Below are 13,789 nucleotides of genomic sequence, written 5' to 3' on the forward strand. Positions count from 1 at the left end.
GGAGGAAATTTCTGGAATTGTTTTGTCTCACCTTTTCATAGAACCTTTTTTTCATCAAACAACAGACATACCATGAAAGTCTCAGTACTTTCTACAAAAAGGAAAAAATATATACGGTTTCATTTAGGCCATAAAATTCCATTTCTGACATAAAGTTACTTGACAGAAAATACTGTCGGGTGTTTAAAGCTGGGCCCAGCATCTGAACGTTGGCACTTCACCAGACTTTTCACTTCCATTCCTTAATGCCTGGACCTGAGATGGTACTAGCACCTTCTCGTGACACGTCTCAGCTCCCATCTTGCAGGGGTAATTTTCTAGCTTGTGAGAAGATGTGGGGCAAGCCAATCTTAATGGTATGACCAGAGTAACAGAAAGACAAATAGTTTATCTCCACAGACCACCAACCCAGGGCAGCCCACACCTGAAAGTAAAGGGGCAGGTGCATGGGCCCTGGATGGAATCCTTACAGAAGCCTCCGAAGCCTTCACAGTTGACTGCAGGATTGTCTGTATTTCACTGGTAAGCTAGGACTGCGCCCAACACCTGAACCCTGCCACCCCCACTGGAAATGTGAGGGTGGAGGACACTGGATTCTTCCTGCTGTCTGTCTCCCAGGTGTCAAATTCCAACAAGCATTTCCTGCAAAATTAGATATTGAAAGGAAGCATTTATTATAATGCAAAGACCCTCATTCCCTTTGCAAAAAGCTAAGTCACATATTTTCTTGAAAATGATCTAAATCATAGTTTAATTCATTTCAAGTTGCAATATTGAAAACTATTCTGCATGAATGAATACATAAAGCGTGAATTCATTTCTCATAAATCTTTATCAAGTTAAGCTGCAATATCAGTAATAATGCAAGGAAGGAAGAGCTTATTTGAATAATGATCATAGTTCCTGGAACTGTACCCACCTTTCATTTGTCTGAAAAGCTTTTATTTTATTCATTGAATTTTTAACATTTAACAAAACAATTCTTTGAGATACTTTTCTTTCAAAGTGATTTTATTAGACATTTGGTTATTTAAAAATATGCCAAACTGACAAACTATAGATCTCTCAATTCTAAATGTGTAATGTTGAAGGTTTTATTAGAAAATTAAGTTGTATTAAGGGAGAACATAAGTTGAATAAGGGAGACGGAGAATGATGCCTTCAGCAGAGAGCAGCCATAGCACAGGACCCCGGAGCCATGGCATCTGAGGTGTGACCAAAAAGAAAATAGAAGACTTAAATATTTGCTTTCAATTATGTGAGGAGTCATGAGGAACTGAGTGACCTCGACTCTTAGGTTCAGGATGAAACCAGTGAGCAGAGGTGAGAAAAGGGACTCACATTCTTCACATATCCCCAGTGTGCCTACAAGGTTTTTTCAGTAAATCTCACCACAATTATCCACATTTTACAGTTGTAAAAATTGAGGCACAGGAGGATTAAGAATTCGTCTTTCTATGGGCTACAAATTAGTTAACTGGACACTTAAGGGCAAGATGTGTCTTCCAAGAGAAGGAAATGGACACTCCATCCCACAGGGGAGTCAGAGTTAAATCAGGCGCCCTGACCAGATGCTCCCTTTGGAGAGGAACATAGGACATGCAGAGCGGTGTGGGGAGCCATGATTTCTTGTTTCTCAGGAATCTTGTGAGCTGGCTAGTATATAGTTAACTTGTTTCGGCTCCTAAGGCATTATCTCTGCAAAGAACCTTGAGAGTGTTTGCAAGTTGCTGAGGAATGAGGTGGGACTGGCCGGTTTCCCAGACAGAGATAACTGGTGGCTATCAGGACATTTGGTAGTCTCTTTCATATGATAATTATGTCTGGGGAACTTTGTGATGATTCTGTAGTTTCTGTGTAAAAGTTAAAAATTTATTTTCTGTGAGGTAATGCACCCATGTGATTGTTAAACTGCACGTACCCATAGGGTATATATTGGTGAAGGTGATTAAATCAGGCGCTTCAGCATCACTGGAGACCGGCCGCATCATCATGAGTGTGTGTGTCTCTTTTTTGATTCCCACTCCCCCTTTCAGGTACTGTTCGACTTGTGGCGGCTGGCTCGCCACAGAGCGGAGAAGACGGCCACCAGGAAACCAGCCACGCATAAGGCCATGTGCAGGTGAGAGCTGGCTGCTCAGGAAAGGTGGGCTCTGGAGGGCTCTAGGTGGGGTTGTGTGGAGAGTAAGATGAGCATACACAAGCTAAGGGACACAGAAGAGAAAGGGTAAGGGATCGTGCCAGCCTTATGTTGAGGCGCCAGATGCAAGGCTGCTGAGCGGAGGTGAAACAAAGGGTACTCATGACTTTGATTAATTTAGCTTTAATTCTTAGCTCTAGAAATCTCCATTTCTGTCTCTGTCTCTGTCCCTGTCTCTGTCTCTCTCTCTCTGTGTGTGTAATATACACACAGAGAGTTCTGACAATTAAGTTTAAAAATTCATCCCAGAAAAAGTGCTACATACCTCATTGCTGAATATCACTAGTCACCTTTGAAGTACTGCCCTTGGGAGGCTATGTACTGACACCAGCACCTAGCCCACCCTTTAAAGCAATTTTGGAGCTCTTTCTGGAATGGCCATCAGAGCTGTTGTTGTATTACCCTTGATGTCCTGAATGTCATCAAAATGTCTTCCTTTCAATATTTCCTTTATCTTTAGGTATAAAAAGAAGTCATTGGGGGCCAGATCAGGTGAGTAGGGAGGGTGTTCCAATACAGTTATTTGTTTACTGGCTAAAAACTCCCTCACAGACAGTGCTGTGTGAGCTGGTGCATTGTCATGATGCAAGAGCCATGAATTATTGGCAAAAAGTTCAGGTTGTCTAACTTTTTCATGCAGCCTTTTCAGCACTTCTAAATAGTATACTTGGTTAACTGTCCAGTTGGTACAAATTCATAATGAATAATCCCTCTGATATCAAAAACGTTTAGCAACATCGTTTTGACTCTTGATTTGGACTGACAGAATTTTTCTGGTTGTGGAGAATTGGCTGACTTTCACTGTGCACTTTGATGCTTTGTTTCAGAGTTGTGTTGGTAAACCCATGTTTCATCACCAGTGATAACATAGTCCAAAACGTCGTCTTGCCTCTCCAAAAGGTCTTGGCAAACTTCAACTCTTCCTTTGCTTTTGTTCATGCGTGAGCTCCTTCAGGACCATTTTTGCACACACCTTTTTTTTTTTTTTTTTTTATTTATTTTTTAATTTTATTGGGGTGACAATTGTTAGTAAATTTACATAGATTTCAGGTGTACAATTCTGTATTACATCGTCTATAAATCTCATTGTGTGTTCACCACCCAGAGTCAGTTCTCCTTCCATCACCATATATTTGATCCCCTTTACCCTCATCACCCACCCCCCACCCCCTTACCCGCTGGTAACCACTAAATTATTGTCTGTGTCTATGAGTTTTTCTTTCTCATTTGTTTGTCTTGTTCTTTTTGGTTTATATACCACATATCAGTGAAATCATAGGGTTCTCTGCTTTTTCTGTCTGACTTATTTCACTTAGCATTATTCTCTCGAGATCCATCCATGTTGTCACAAATGCTCCTATATCATCTTTCCTTAACGCCGAATAGTATTCCATTGTGTATATGTACCACAACTTCTTTATCCAGTCATCTATCGAAGGACATTTTGGTTGTTTCCATGTCTTGGCCACCGTAAACAAAGCTGCAATGAACATTGGCGTACACGTGTCTCTATAGAGAAATGCTTTTATATTTTTGGGGTAGATACCCAGGAGAGCGATTGCTGGGTCATATGGTAATTCTATTCGTAATTTCTTGAGGAACCTCCACACTGCCTTCCATAGCGGCTGCACCAGTCTGCATTCCCACCAACAGTGTATGAGAGTTCCTTTTTCTCCACAGCCTCTCCAACACTTGTTACTATTTGTTTTGTTGATGAAAGCCATTCTGACTGGGGTGAGGTCATATCTCATTGTGGTTTTCATTTGCATTTCTCTGATGATTAGCGATGTTGAGCATTTTTTCATATGTCTATTTGCCATTTGTATATCCTCTTTGGAGAAATGTCTCTTCAGGTCCTCTGTCCATTTTTCAATTGGGTTGTTTGTTTTTTTGTTGTTGAGTTTCATGAGTTCCTTGTATATTTTGGATATTAGCCCCTTATCAGAGGAACTGTTTGCGAAAATCTTCTCCCATTCAGTTGGTTGCCTCATTATTTTGTCAATAGTTTCTTTTGCTGTGCAGAAGCTTTTAAGTTTCATATAATCCCATTTGTTTATTTTAGTTTTTACTTCCATTGCCTTTGGAGTCAAATTCATAAAATGCTCTTTGAACCCAAGGTCCATAAGTTTAGTACCTATGTTTTCTTCAATGCAGTTTATTGTGTCAGGTCTTATGCTTAAGTCTTTGATCCATTTTGAATTAATTTTGGTACATGGTGACAGATAGCAGTCCAGTTTCATTCTTTTGCACGTAGCTATCCAATTCTGCCAGCACCATTTATTGAAGAGGCTGTCTTTCCTCCATTGTATGTTTTTAGCTTCTTTGTCAAAAATTATCTGTCCATATTTATGTGGTTTTATTTCTGGGTTCTCAATTCTATTCCATTGGTCTATGTGTCTGTTTTTTCGCCAATACCAAGCTGTTTTGATTATTGTAGCCCTGTAGTACAAGGAAAAATCAGGGAGTGTGATACCTCCAGTATTGTTCTTTTTTTTTAATATTGCTTTGGCTATTCGGGGTCTTTTGTGGTTCCAAACAAATCTGATGATTTTTTGTTCTATTTCTTTAAAAAATGCCATTGGGATTTTAATGGGGATTGCATTAAATCTGTATATGGCTTTGGGTAATACGGCCATTTTAACTATGTTGATTCTTCCAATCCATGAGCACGGAATGTCTTTCCATTTCTTTGTGTCTTCTTCAATTTCTTTCAAAAATGTCTTATAGTTTTCAGCATATAGGTCCTTCACATCCTTGGTTAAGTTTATTCCTAGGTATTTTATTCTTTTTGCTGCAATTGCAAAAGGAATTGTTTTTTCTATCTCTTTTTCTGAGATTTCATTGTTGGTATATAGGAAAGCAATGGACTTTTGTACGTTGATTTTGTAGCCAGCAACTTTACTGTATTCATTGATTGTTTCTAATAGCTTTTTGGTGGAGTCTTTAGGGTTTTCTATATATAGCATCATGTCATCTGCAAAGAGTGACAATTTAACTTCTTCATTCCCAATTTGGATGCCTTTTATTTCTTTCTCTTGCCTGATAGCTCTGGCGAGGACTTCCAACACTATGTTGAAAAGCAGAGGTGATAGGGGACAACCTTGTCGTGTTCCTGAACGTAGAGCAAAGGGCTTCAGCTTTTCACCATTAATTATGAGATTAGCTGAGGGCTTGTCGTATATGGCCTTTATTATGTTGAGGTATTTTCCTTCTATACCAATTTTAGTAAGTGTTTTAATCATAAATGGATGTTGTATCTTATCAAATGCTTTTTCTGCATCAATTGATAGAATCATATGATTTTTGTTCTTTATTTTGTTTATGTGATGTATCACATGGATGGATTTGCGAATGTTGAACCATCCTTGTGCCCCGGGGATGAACCCCACTTGGTCGTGATGAATAATCTTTTTAATGCATTGTTGTATTCTATTTGCTAGAATTTTGTTTAGGATTTTAGCATCTGTATTCATCAGAGATATAGGTCTGTAGTTTTCTTTTTTTGTGTTGTCCTTACCAGGTTTTGGTATCAGGGTAATGTTGGCCTCATAAAATGAGTTAGGGAGTACTGACTCTTCTTCAATTTTTTGGAAGAGTTTGAGCAGGATTGGTATTAGATCCTCTTTGAAGGTTTGGTAGAATTCACTGGTGAAGCCATCTGGTCCAGGACTTTTGATTTTGGGAAGGTTTTTGATGACTGATTCAATTTCGTTACTGGTGATCGGCCTGTTAAGATTTTCCAGTTCTTCATGATTCAGCCTTGGAAGGCTATATGTTTCTAAGAACTTGTCCATTTCTTCTAAGTTATTAAATTTGGTGGCATATAGTCCTTCATAGTATTCTTGGATAATCCTTTGCATTTCTGTGGTGTCCGTGATAACTTCCCCTTTTTCATTTCTGATTTTGTTAATTAGTGTCTTCTCTCTTTTTATCTTAGTGAGTCTAGCCAAGGGTTTGTCGATTTTGTTAATCTTTTCAAAGAACCAGCTTTTTGTCACATTAATTTTTTCTATTGTCTTTTTGTTCTCTATTTCATTTAGTTCTGCTCTGATTTTTGTTATTTCCTTTCTTCTGCTGACCTTGGGTTTCGCTTGTTCTTCTTTTTCTAGTTTTTTAAGGTGTAACATGAGGTTATTTATTTGGGATTTTTCTTGTTTCTTGAGATAAGCCTGTAATGATATAAATTTCCCTCTTAAAACTGCTTTCGCGGCATCCCAAAAATTTTGGTAGGATGTATTTTCATTGTCATTTGTTTCTATGTATCTTTTGAGCTCTCCTCTAATTTCTTCTTTGACCCAGTCGTTCTTTAAAAGTATGTTGTTTAATCTCCATGTATTTGTGTTTTTTCCTGTTTTCTTTTTGCAGTTGATATCCAATTTCAAAGCTTTGTGATCAGAGAATATGCTTGGTATGATTTCAATCTTCTTAAATTTGCTGAGGCTGATTTTGTGTCCCAATATATGGTCTATCTTTGAGAATGTTCCATGTACACTAGAAAAGAATGTATAGTCTGATGTTTTAGGATGAAGTGCTCTATATATGTCAATTATGTCCAATTCATCTAATGTGTCATTTAGGGCTGCGATTTCGTTATTTATCTTCTGTTTGGATGATCTATCCATAGCTGTCAATGATGTATTTAAGTCCCCTAGTATAATTGTGTTTTGGTCAATTTCTCCCTTGAGTTCTGTTAGTAGTTGCTTGGTATATTTCGGTGCTCCCTGATTGGGGGCATAAATATTGATGACTGTTATGTCTTCTTGTTGTATAGTCCCCTTTACCATGATGAAATGTCCATCTTTGTCTCTTGTTATCTTTTTCACCCTGAAGTCTGTTTCATCGAAAATCATTATGGCTACGCCTGATTTTCTCTGGGTACCATTTGCTTGGAGTGTCAATTTCCACCCTTTCACTTTGAGTCTATGCTTGTCCTTGTAGCTGAGATGTGTCTCTTGTAGGCAGCATATGGTTGGGTTTAGTTTTTTGATCCAATCTGCTACTCTGTGTCTCTTTATTGGTGAGTTCAGTCCATTTACATTTAGGGTGATTATTGATATGTGAGGATTTCCTGTCATTCTGTCTTTAGTTTTCTGGTAAGGCTGTATCTCCATTGTTTCTTTGCCTTTTTGTTGTTGTCTGTTATTTCTGCGTGGTGGTATTCTATGATGTTTCCCTCTGTTTCTTCTTTTATTACAGTATATATTTCAGATTTGGATGTTTTTTGAGTGGTTACCCTTGAGTTTATGTAAAAGAAAGTTTGATATTTAGAGTATTCCAGTTTCTTCAGTACGCTTACTTTCTCTATTCCCATATTCCAGTTCAGGCCTTTACGCTCCCCCTTTTTATGTTTCCTTTGTGGAGTTATTGTTGTCCGATTCGTTGTAAATTCTAGGGGAGCGTTACAGAGGCTCACCTCACGCCGCCATTTTTCTCCTCCTTCCCTGCACACACCTTTTTCATGTCAAGTTTTTAGTTAAGATTTTTCTGTTTCTTTATTGATGTTTACTTGGTCTGCTATGCTTCTCATAATCAGCCAACAATTTGGACACACGATTCGATGAATTTTTGCAATGTTTTTCTCAGTTCTGCACATTACTGGCTGCCCTGACCTCTCTTCATCAGTGATGCATTCTCTCCCCTCAGAAAAACATTTAATTCATTTGCACACTGCCATTTTCTTCATGGCATTATCCCCATAAACTTGGACTAACATGTCCCTGATTTCACTTCCACCCTTGCCAAGTTTAACAAGAAATTAAATGTTTGTTCGTTGCTCTAATTCAAGCTCAGACATTTTCATGATGGCACACGAAAACATGAAACGACAATAATAAATGCCACTCAGCAAGACATCGCCACATGTCCACATGAACACAGCTGTGAGGCACTGATATACCAAGGTTATGGTTACCGAGCCGTTTGTACAGTGCTGCCAATGTGAGCACACGGTGGCAAGTTCCTGAACTTAATGTCAGACCTCATATATAAAGTATATATTTGTGTGTGTGCACGCACGTATGTATGTATTTTAAGTCATCGCTTGCCTATTATCATACCGTTTGATATGGCCAACTATGAAAACATGCTTAAGTTTTTCAAAGATATTTAGAAATGAGAGAAAGAAGTCAGAACCACATGGAGTGGGCATTTGTCAAATAAATGACAAGAGCAACTTTCCAAGGTGGGTTAGAATTTCACATCCCTCCAAGATATGAGAGTTTTAGATACGCTATGGGGTTTAGAAAATTTATATTATGCTTAAAATTGAAAAATTGGATAGGAAAGTAAAAAAATGAGTGAGAGTCAAAACAAATGGATAAAGAAGCTGTGGTATATATAATGGAATATTATTCAGCCATAAAAAATGAGGAAATCTTTCCTTTGTGACAACATAGATGTCACAACATAGATGGACCTTGAGAGCATTATAGTAAGTGAAACAAGTAAATACAAATATTGTACGATCTTACTTAATGTGGAATCTTAAAAATCAAAACCTAAACTCCTATATATATACAAAAAAAAAAGATCAGATTTGTGGTTACCAGAGGAGGGTGGTGGGAGGGAGAATGGGAAGAAGGTGATCAAATGGTACAAACTTCCTGTTATAAGGTAAAATGTGTAACATGATGCTATTGACACTGCGGTGTGACATATTTGAGTGTTGTTAAGAGAGGAGATCCTAAGCGTTTTCATCACAAGGAAAAAAAGCAATTTTCTTTTTCTCTCTCTCTTTCTCTCTCACTCTGTTTTGTATCTATATGAGATTGTGGGTATTAATTAAACTTATTGTGGAAACCATTCCACAATAAATGTCAGTTAAGTCATTATGTTGTACATAAACTTACACAGCGCTGCATGACAATTATATCTTAATAAAACTGGCAAAAAATTTTAATGGAACAGTTTTAATTCATACTATGTTACTGCAGTAGGAATTGTCCCCTTGGCCGATACCTCGGCAATGTTTTCATGGGAGTGAGGTGAGGTTCAGAGTGATGACATCTACTGGCCGCTGTGGACATTATAACAGGCATCCTTCTCCTATGACAGCCTGACAGTCTCCGCAGTTGACTTGCACTGTGTGCCAATGCAGCCAAGCACTCTGTTAAGTACCCAGCCTGCCTCATCCCAGAAGGTCGCAGTTCTGAGTTACTGACTCATCTTTGTATCATACTGCTCATTTGTGTCTTCAATTGTTTGAAAGGGTTGGCCTTTTGGGTTTTCTTAAATGTTTAATTACATCCAACAAACAGAGGAATCGATGTGGAAGAGTAAAAAAATAAAATACATAGCACTTAAGAGAATGTTGGCATCACAGTATGAGTACAGGTATCCCCTGACTTTCGAAAATTCAAGTGACACCACTTTGCTTTTACAAAAGACCTACATTCGTACCTGTTTTCACTAATCCAAAGAAATTCTAAGAGGATTTTTATTTTTTACAGAAAAAGGTGAAAAGCAAAAATAACGTTCAGTGTGTTTTGCAGAGAGACTTTATAGAGTGGGGCCACCAAGTTCTTTCCCCTGAACCACACTCAGCATCTCAGCATCAAGCTGCTGAAGCTCTGAATTATGTCTGTGACATCTTTATGTTTTCATGGGCTTTATGTTGATTTACTGTGTGCATTCATTAGCAAGATGTGGCCTAAGGTGCCAGAAAAGCCTAAGAGAGCTCATAAAGGGTGTCTCTCAGCATAAAACAACATAATTAAGCATTTTGATCATGGTGAACAAAATAAAGACATTGTGTGTGTGTTGAATTTTGGGTCTGGGAACACTCAGAATATTTTCCATGCAATTTAATGGTAATTACTTCTTTGCTTTCCGCCATTTCAGCTTATGAAAGATTTCATAGGAACACTCTACTTTCGGATAGCCAGCAAAACCTGTATTCTTCTTGTTACATAGAGGTTTTCATAGAGGTTCATAGAGGTTTCATAGAGGTTACATAGAGGTTCATTGTGGTTTTCATTTGCATTTCTCTGATGATTAGGGATGTTGAGCATTTTTTCATATGTCTATTTGCCATTTGTATATCCTCTTTGGAGAAATGTCTCTTCAGGTCCTCTGTCCATTTTTCAATTGGGTTGTTTGTTTTTTTGTTGTTGAGTTTCATGAGTTCCTTGTATATTTTGGATGTTAGCCCCTTATCACAGGCACTGTTTGCAAAAATCTTCTCCCATTCAGTTGGTTGTCTCTTTATTTTGTTGGTGGTTTCTTTTACTGTGCAGAAGCTATTAAGTTTGGTATAGTCCCATTCATTTATTTCAGCTTTTACTTCCCTTGCCTTTGGAGTAAAAGCTCCAAATGCAGAAGCACCAGCTCAATGGGGACAAAAGGGCTTTAAATGCAGGCAAGAAGGCAACAATGACACTCAATGGGTTTTCCTGACGAGCAGTTGAAGTCCAGATGGTGATTCCTGTCCTGGCCCCGCACAGCAGGCCATGGGTGCTGGCAGGGAGAGGCCAGGCACTGTGGGATCCCTGGTTTTCCCACTGACTTCTCTTTACTTTTTTCTAATAAGGAGAAGCCCGGTTCTTCTTAAGGACCCCAGTCCTCCTCTCTGCAAAGTTGTCTTTTCTCAGTATTTTAATGCCAAGGTAAGAGAGTAGAGATACCAAATTAAGCATGCAGAGCCCAGTGGTGAGGTAGTAAAGCAGCCTCTCCTGTTACTTGTGGGTGGATTCGCCTCCTAATCGTGCATTACATGACGCCAAAGTGCAGAGAAAAGATCAATGGCAGCCATCTCAAGTCTTCACCAAGCTCTTCATTGCTAGTTTTTGCTTTTAAAAATATAGTTTTAAAATATCGACCTAATTTCCATTGATGACTGTGGGTCAAGTTGCTTATATCCATGAGGCACTAAGAGCCAAAGAAGCAAAATGATCATTAAAATGGAAAGAGAGGCAGGCAGATAGTTAGTCACACAGCCTATACAGAATCTATAAACCTTCTTAGGGCCTGTGAAACTGAGGTCTGGAAAAGAAAAGGAAAATTTCACATTCCAAAATTAACATCTGTTTAACTAAGTGTTTACAGAATATAGCATTGAATCATCAACGGAAACTTTCCTTCCATAAAAGCTCTCAACAAACATTTATTGAGCATCTACTAGGGGCCACATGTTGTTCACAGTGTGGTGAATATAAAGTCCCGCCTTTGCAGCACTTTTGTTTTAGTTGCAGAGACAAAAATAACAAATAGGAAGTCAGGTAAAGTATGATGAACAAAAATACTTTGGTGTAAGGAGACAGATGGAGCTATCAGGGCTGCCTCTCAGTGGCGGGGGCTTCTGGACTAGTGAGAGGGAGGCAGCTTGCGACTCACTTGGCAATCCTGTCCATTGGAAATGGAACACAAGCTGCATCTGTAACTTAAAATTTTCTAGTTGCTACATAATGAAATTAAAAGGAAACAGATAAACTTATTCAATACTATCTTTTATTTAACCCAGTATATCCAAAACATTATTACTTTGACATGGAATTGACACAGACTATTTTAATGAGCTATTTTACATATTTCTTTCATAGGAAGCCTTCAAACTCCAGTGTGTATTTTACACTTCCAGCACATCTCAAAGTCAGCTGGTCACAGTGCAAGCGATTGGTAGCCACATGTGACCAGGAGCTGCCGAGGTGGATGCCACCTCCGGCTGGGCCCGTGGGCCATCCCACTGCAGGCCAGGGATGCTGCTGACCGACCGGAAGCTCAGACAGTGATTCTGATGGGCCCGGGAGTCCTCGCGTGTGTGTCCTTTTGTTGTTGACGTGGTTATGAAAACGTGCACACTGCGTTTGAGCTGGGTGACGTGGAATACAGAGGGGAAATCTACAGCCTCGTCCCCCAGAGCCAAGAATGTTGAATGCTTCCTTCCTTCCTCTTGAGCCATGAGGCAGCCACCTAGACAGGTGGACCTGTGTTCTGGAGGACAGAGGAATATGTCTGGAAATGGTCCTGTCAACACAGGCTCCACGCCCCTCCATGACACACACAGATCTTTGGACAAGCCCACCCTTGGCCCGTTTGAGTTCTGTATAAAAGCAAGTTCTTTTCTGGATGTCTGTTCAATTGAGGAGAAAACATCTTAAAAATCTCTGTGTCCTAAGCTTTGTCCTGCCACAACTGGGATCTTAGGCTGCTTCTCTTATCCAGGCTTTGGGTATGAAAACATGAGGTAGGTGGAATGGCTGATGTCTCAGGCAGGCCCCTTTCAGGATGGACATGATTAAAACTGACCAGAGCGTAGCAGTAGTTTAGGTGAAGTGGGTTCTATCGGTGCTTTTGGCAGGTTAGGATTTCAAGAAACCACTCCTCTTTCTATTGAGAATCCATTCCTAAGGTACGAAGCAGAGGATTCCTGATTAGGATATTTGGAATATCTCTCGCAAATTATTTTAGAAACGCTTTAAAAAATAATCTGCAATTTCTAGTATTCACAAAGCCAGTTGTATCCCTCCCCCAAAGAATTTGTGCTTATAAAATGTGCGTAAGCTGGTAAGAAAGTAGGAATCAGAAAATTAAATTCTATAAGACAAATAGGACATGTGTGATTTAAGAACACATACATGTGGACACTCAGGAGCACTTTTAATGGGGATGTGGATGGGCACAGTGGTGGCTGCTATTAACCTCAGTCACACGAGGCCACAGCATATGCACTAAACAGAATTAAGAACACTTTTAGGGCCTGATAGCCCATCTCCCTAAGGACCTCCCTTGTCACAGAGGAATGATGGAAGCACAGAAAATATAAAAGGCACTGTTTTGCAAATTCAGAAGAGGATAGGAATGACCTGGAAACTTGCTAAAAATACAGATTTGGGGCCCAAACCAGGGAAATCTAGCTTGAGAAAACACTTGAGATTGAAGTGAAATTTTCAGTATCCAGGACAAAGGGAAGGAATTTGGGATTCTATGTGCTTTCCCTGCCCTGCCTCTCGCAGCTCCCTGCTCTCTCCCTGCCTTTGAGAGCAAGGAGGACGCTGGGTAAAGGCAGATGTATTTTCTGTTTCTTGGCTATGAGAGCTCATGACCCTGGATTTCAGAGTCCCTCTGCTGACGGCAAACAAAGACTACTTTTCTCTCAGGACGTTTATCAGTGATTATTAAATTGAGCGCATTAGTACATTGTGAAATTCTTAGAAGGGAAAAGCTTTAGTGGCTTTTAGTCTCTATGAGATAGATGGTCATCGTGTAGCAGGCTCTCTATGAACGAAGACATGCTCCACTGCTCTGCCCTGTGTTTTAAAATATAATGTAATTAGAACACGGGCAAAGACATGAATAGATGCTCGCTGCAGATGCTGTACAGAGGTGAAAGATGCACATGAAAACATGCTCAACTCCATTAGCCATGAGGGAAATGCAAATTAAAACCACAATGGAATATCACCACAGACCAACAGAATGACTAAAATAAAAAATGCTGACAAAATCAAGTGCTGGTGAAGATGGATAGAAATTGAATCATTCCTGCATGCTGGTGGGGATGTAAATTGGTGGTCACTCTGAAAAACAGTTTGGCAGTTTTTACAAAACTAAACATGCAATTACCATACAATCAAGCACGTAAACTCTTGTGTA

This window comes from Rhinolophus hipposideros, assembly GCF_964194185.1.
Source record: "Rhinolophus hipposideros genome assembly, chromosome: 11".
Lineage (NCBI taxonomy): Eukaryota > Metazoa > Chordata > Mammalia > Chiroptera > Rhinolophidae > Rhinolophus > Rhinolophus hipposideros.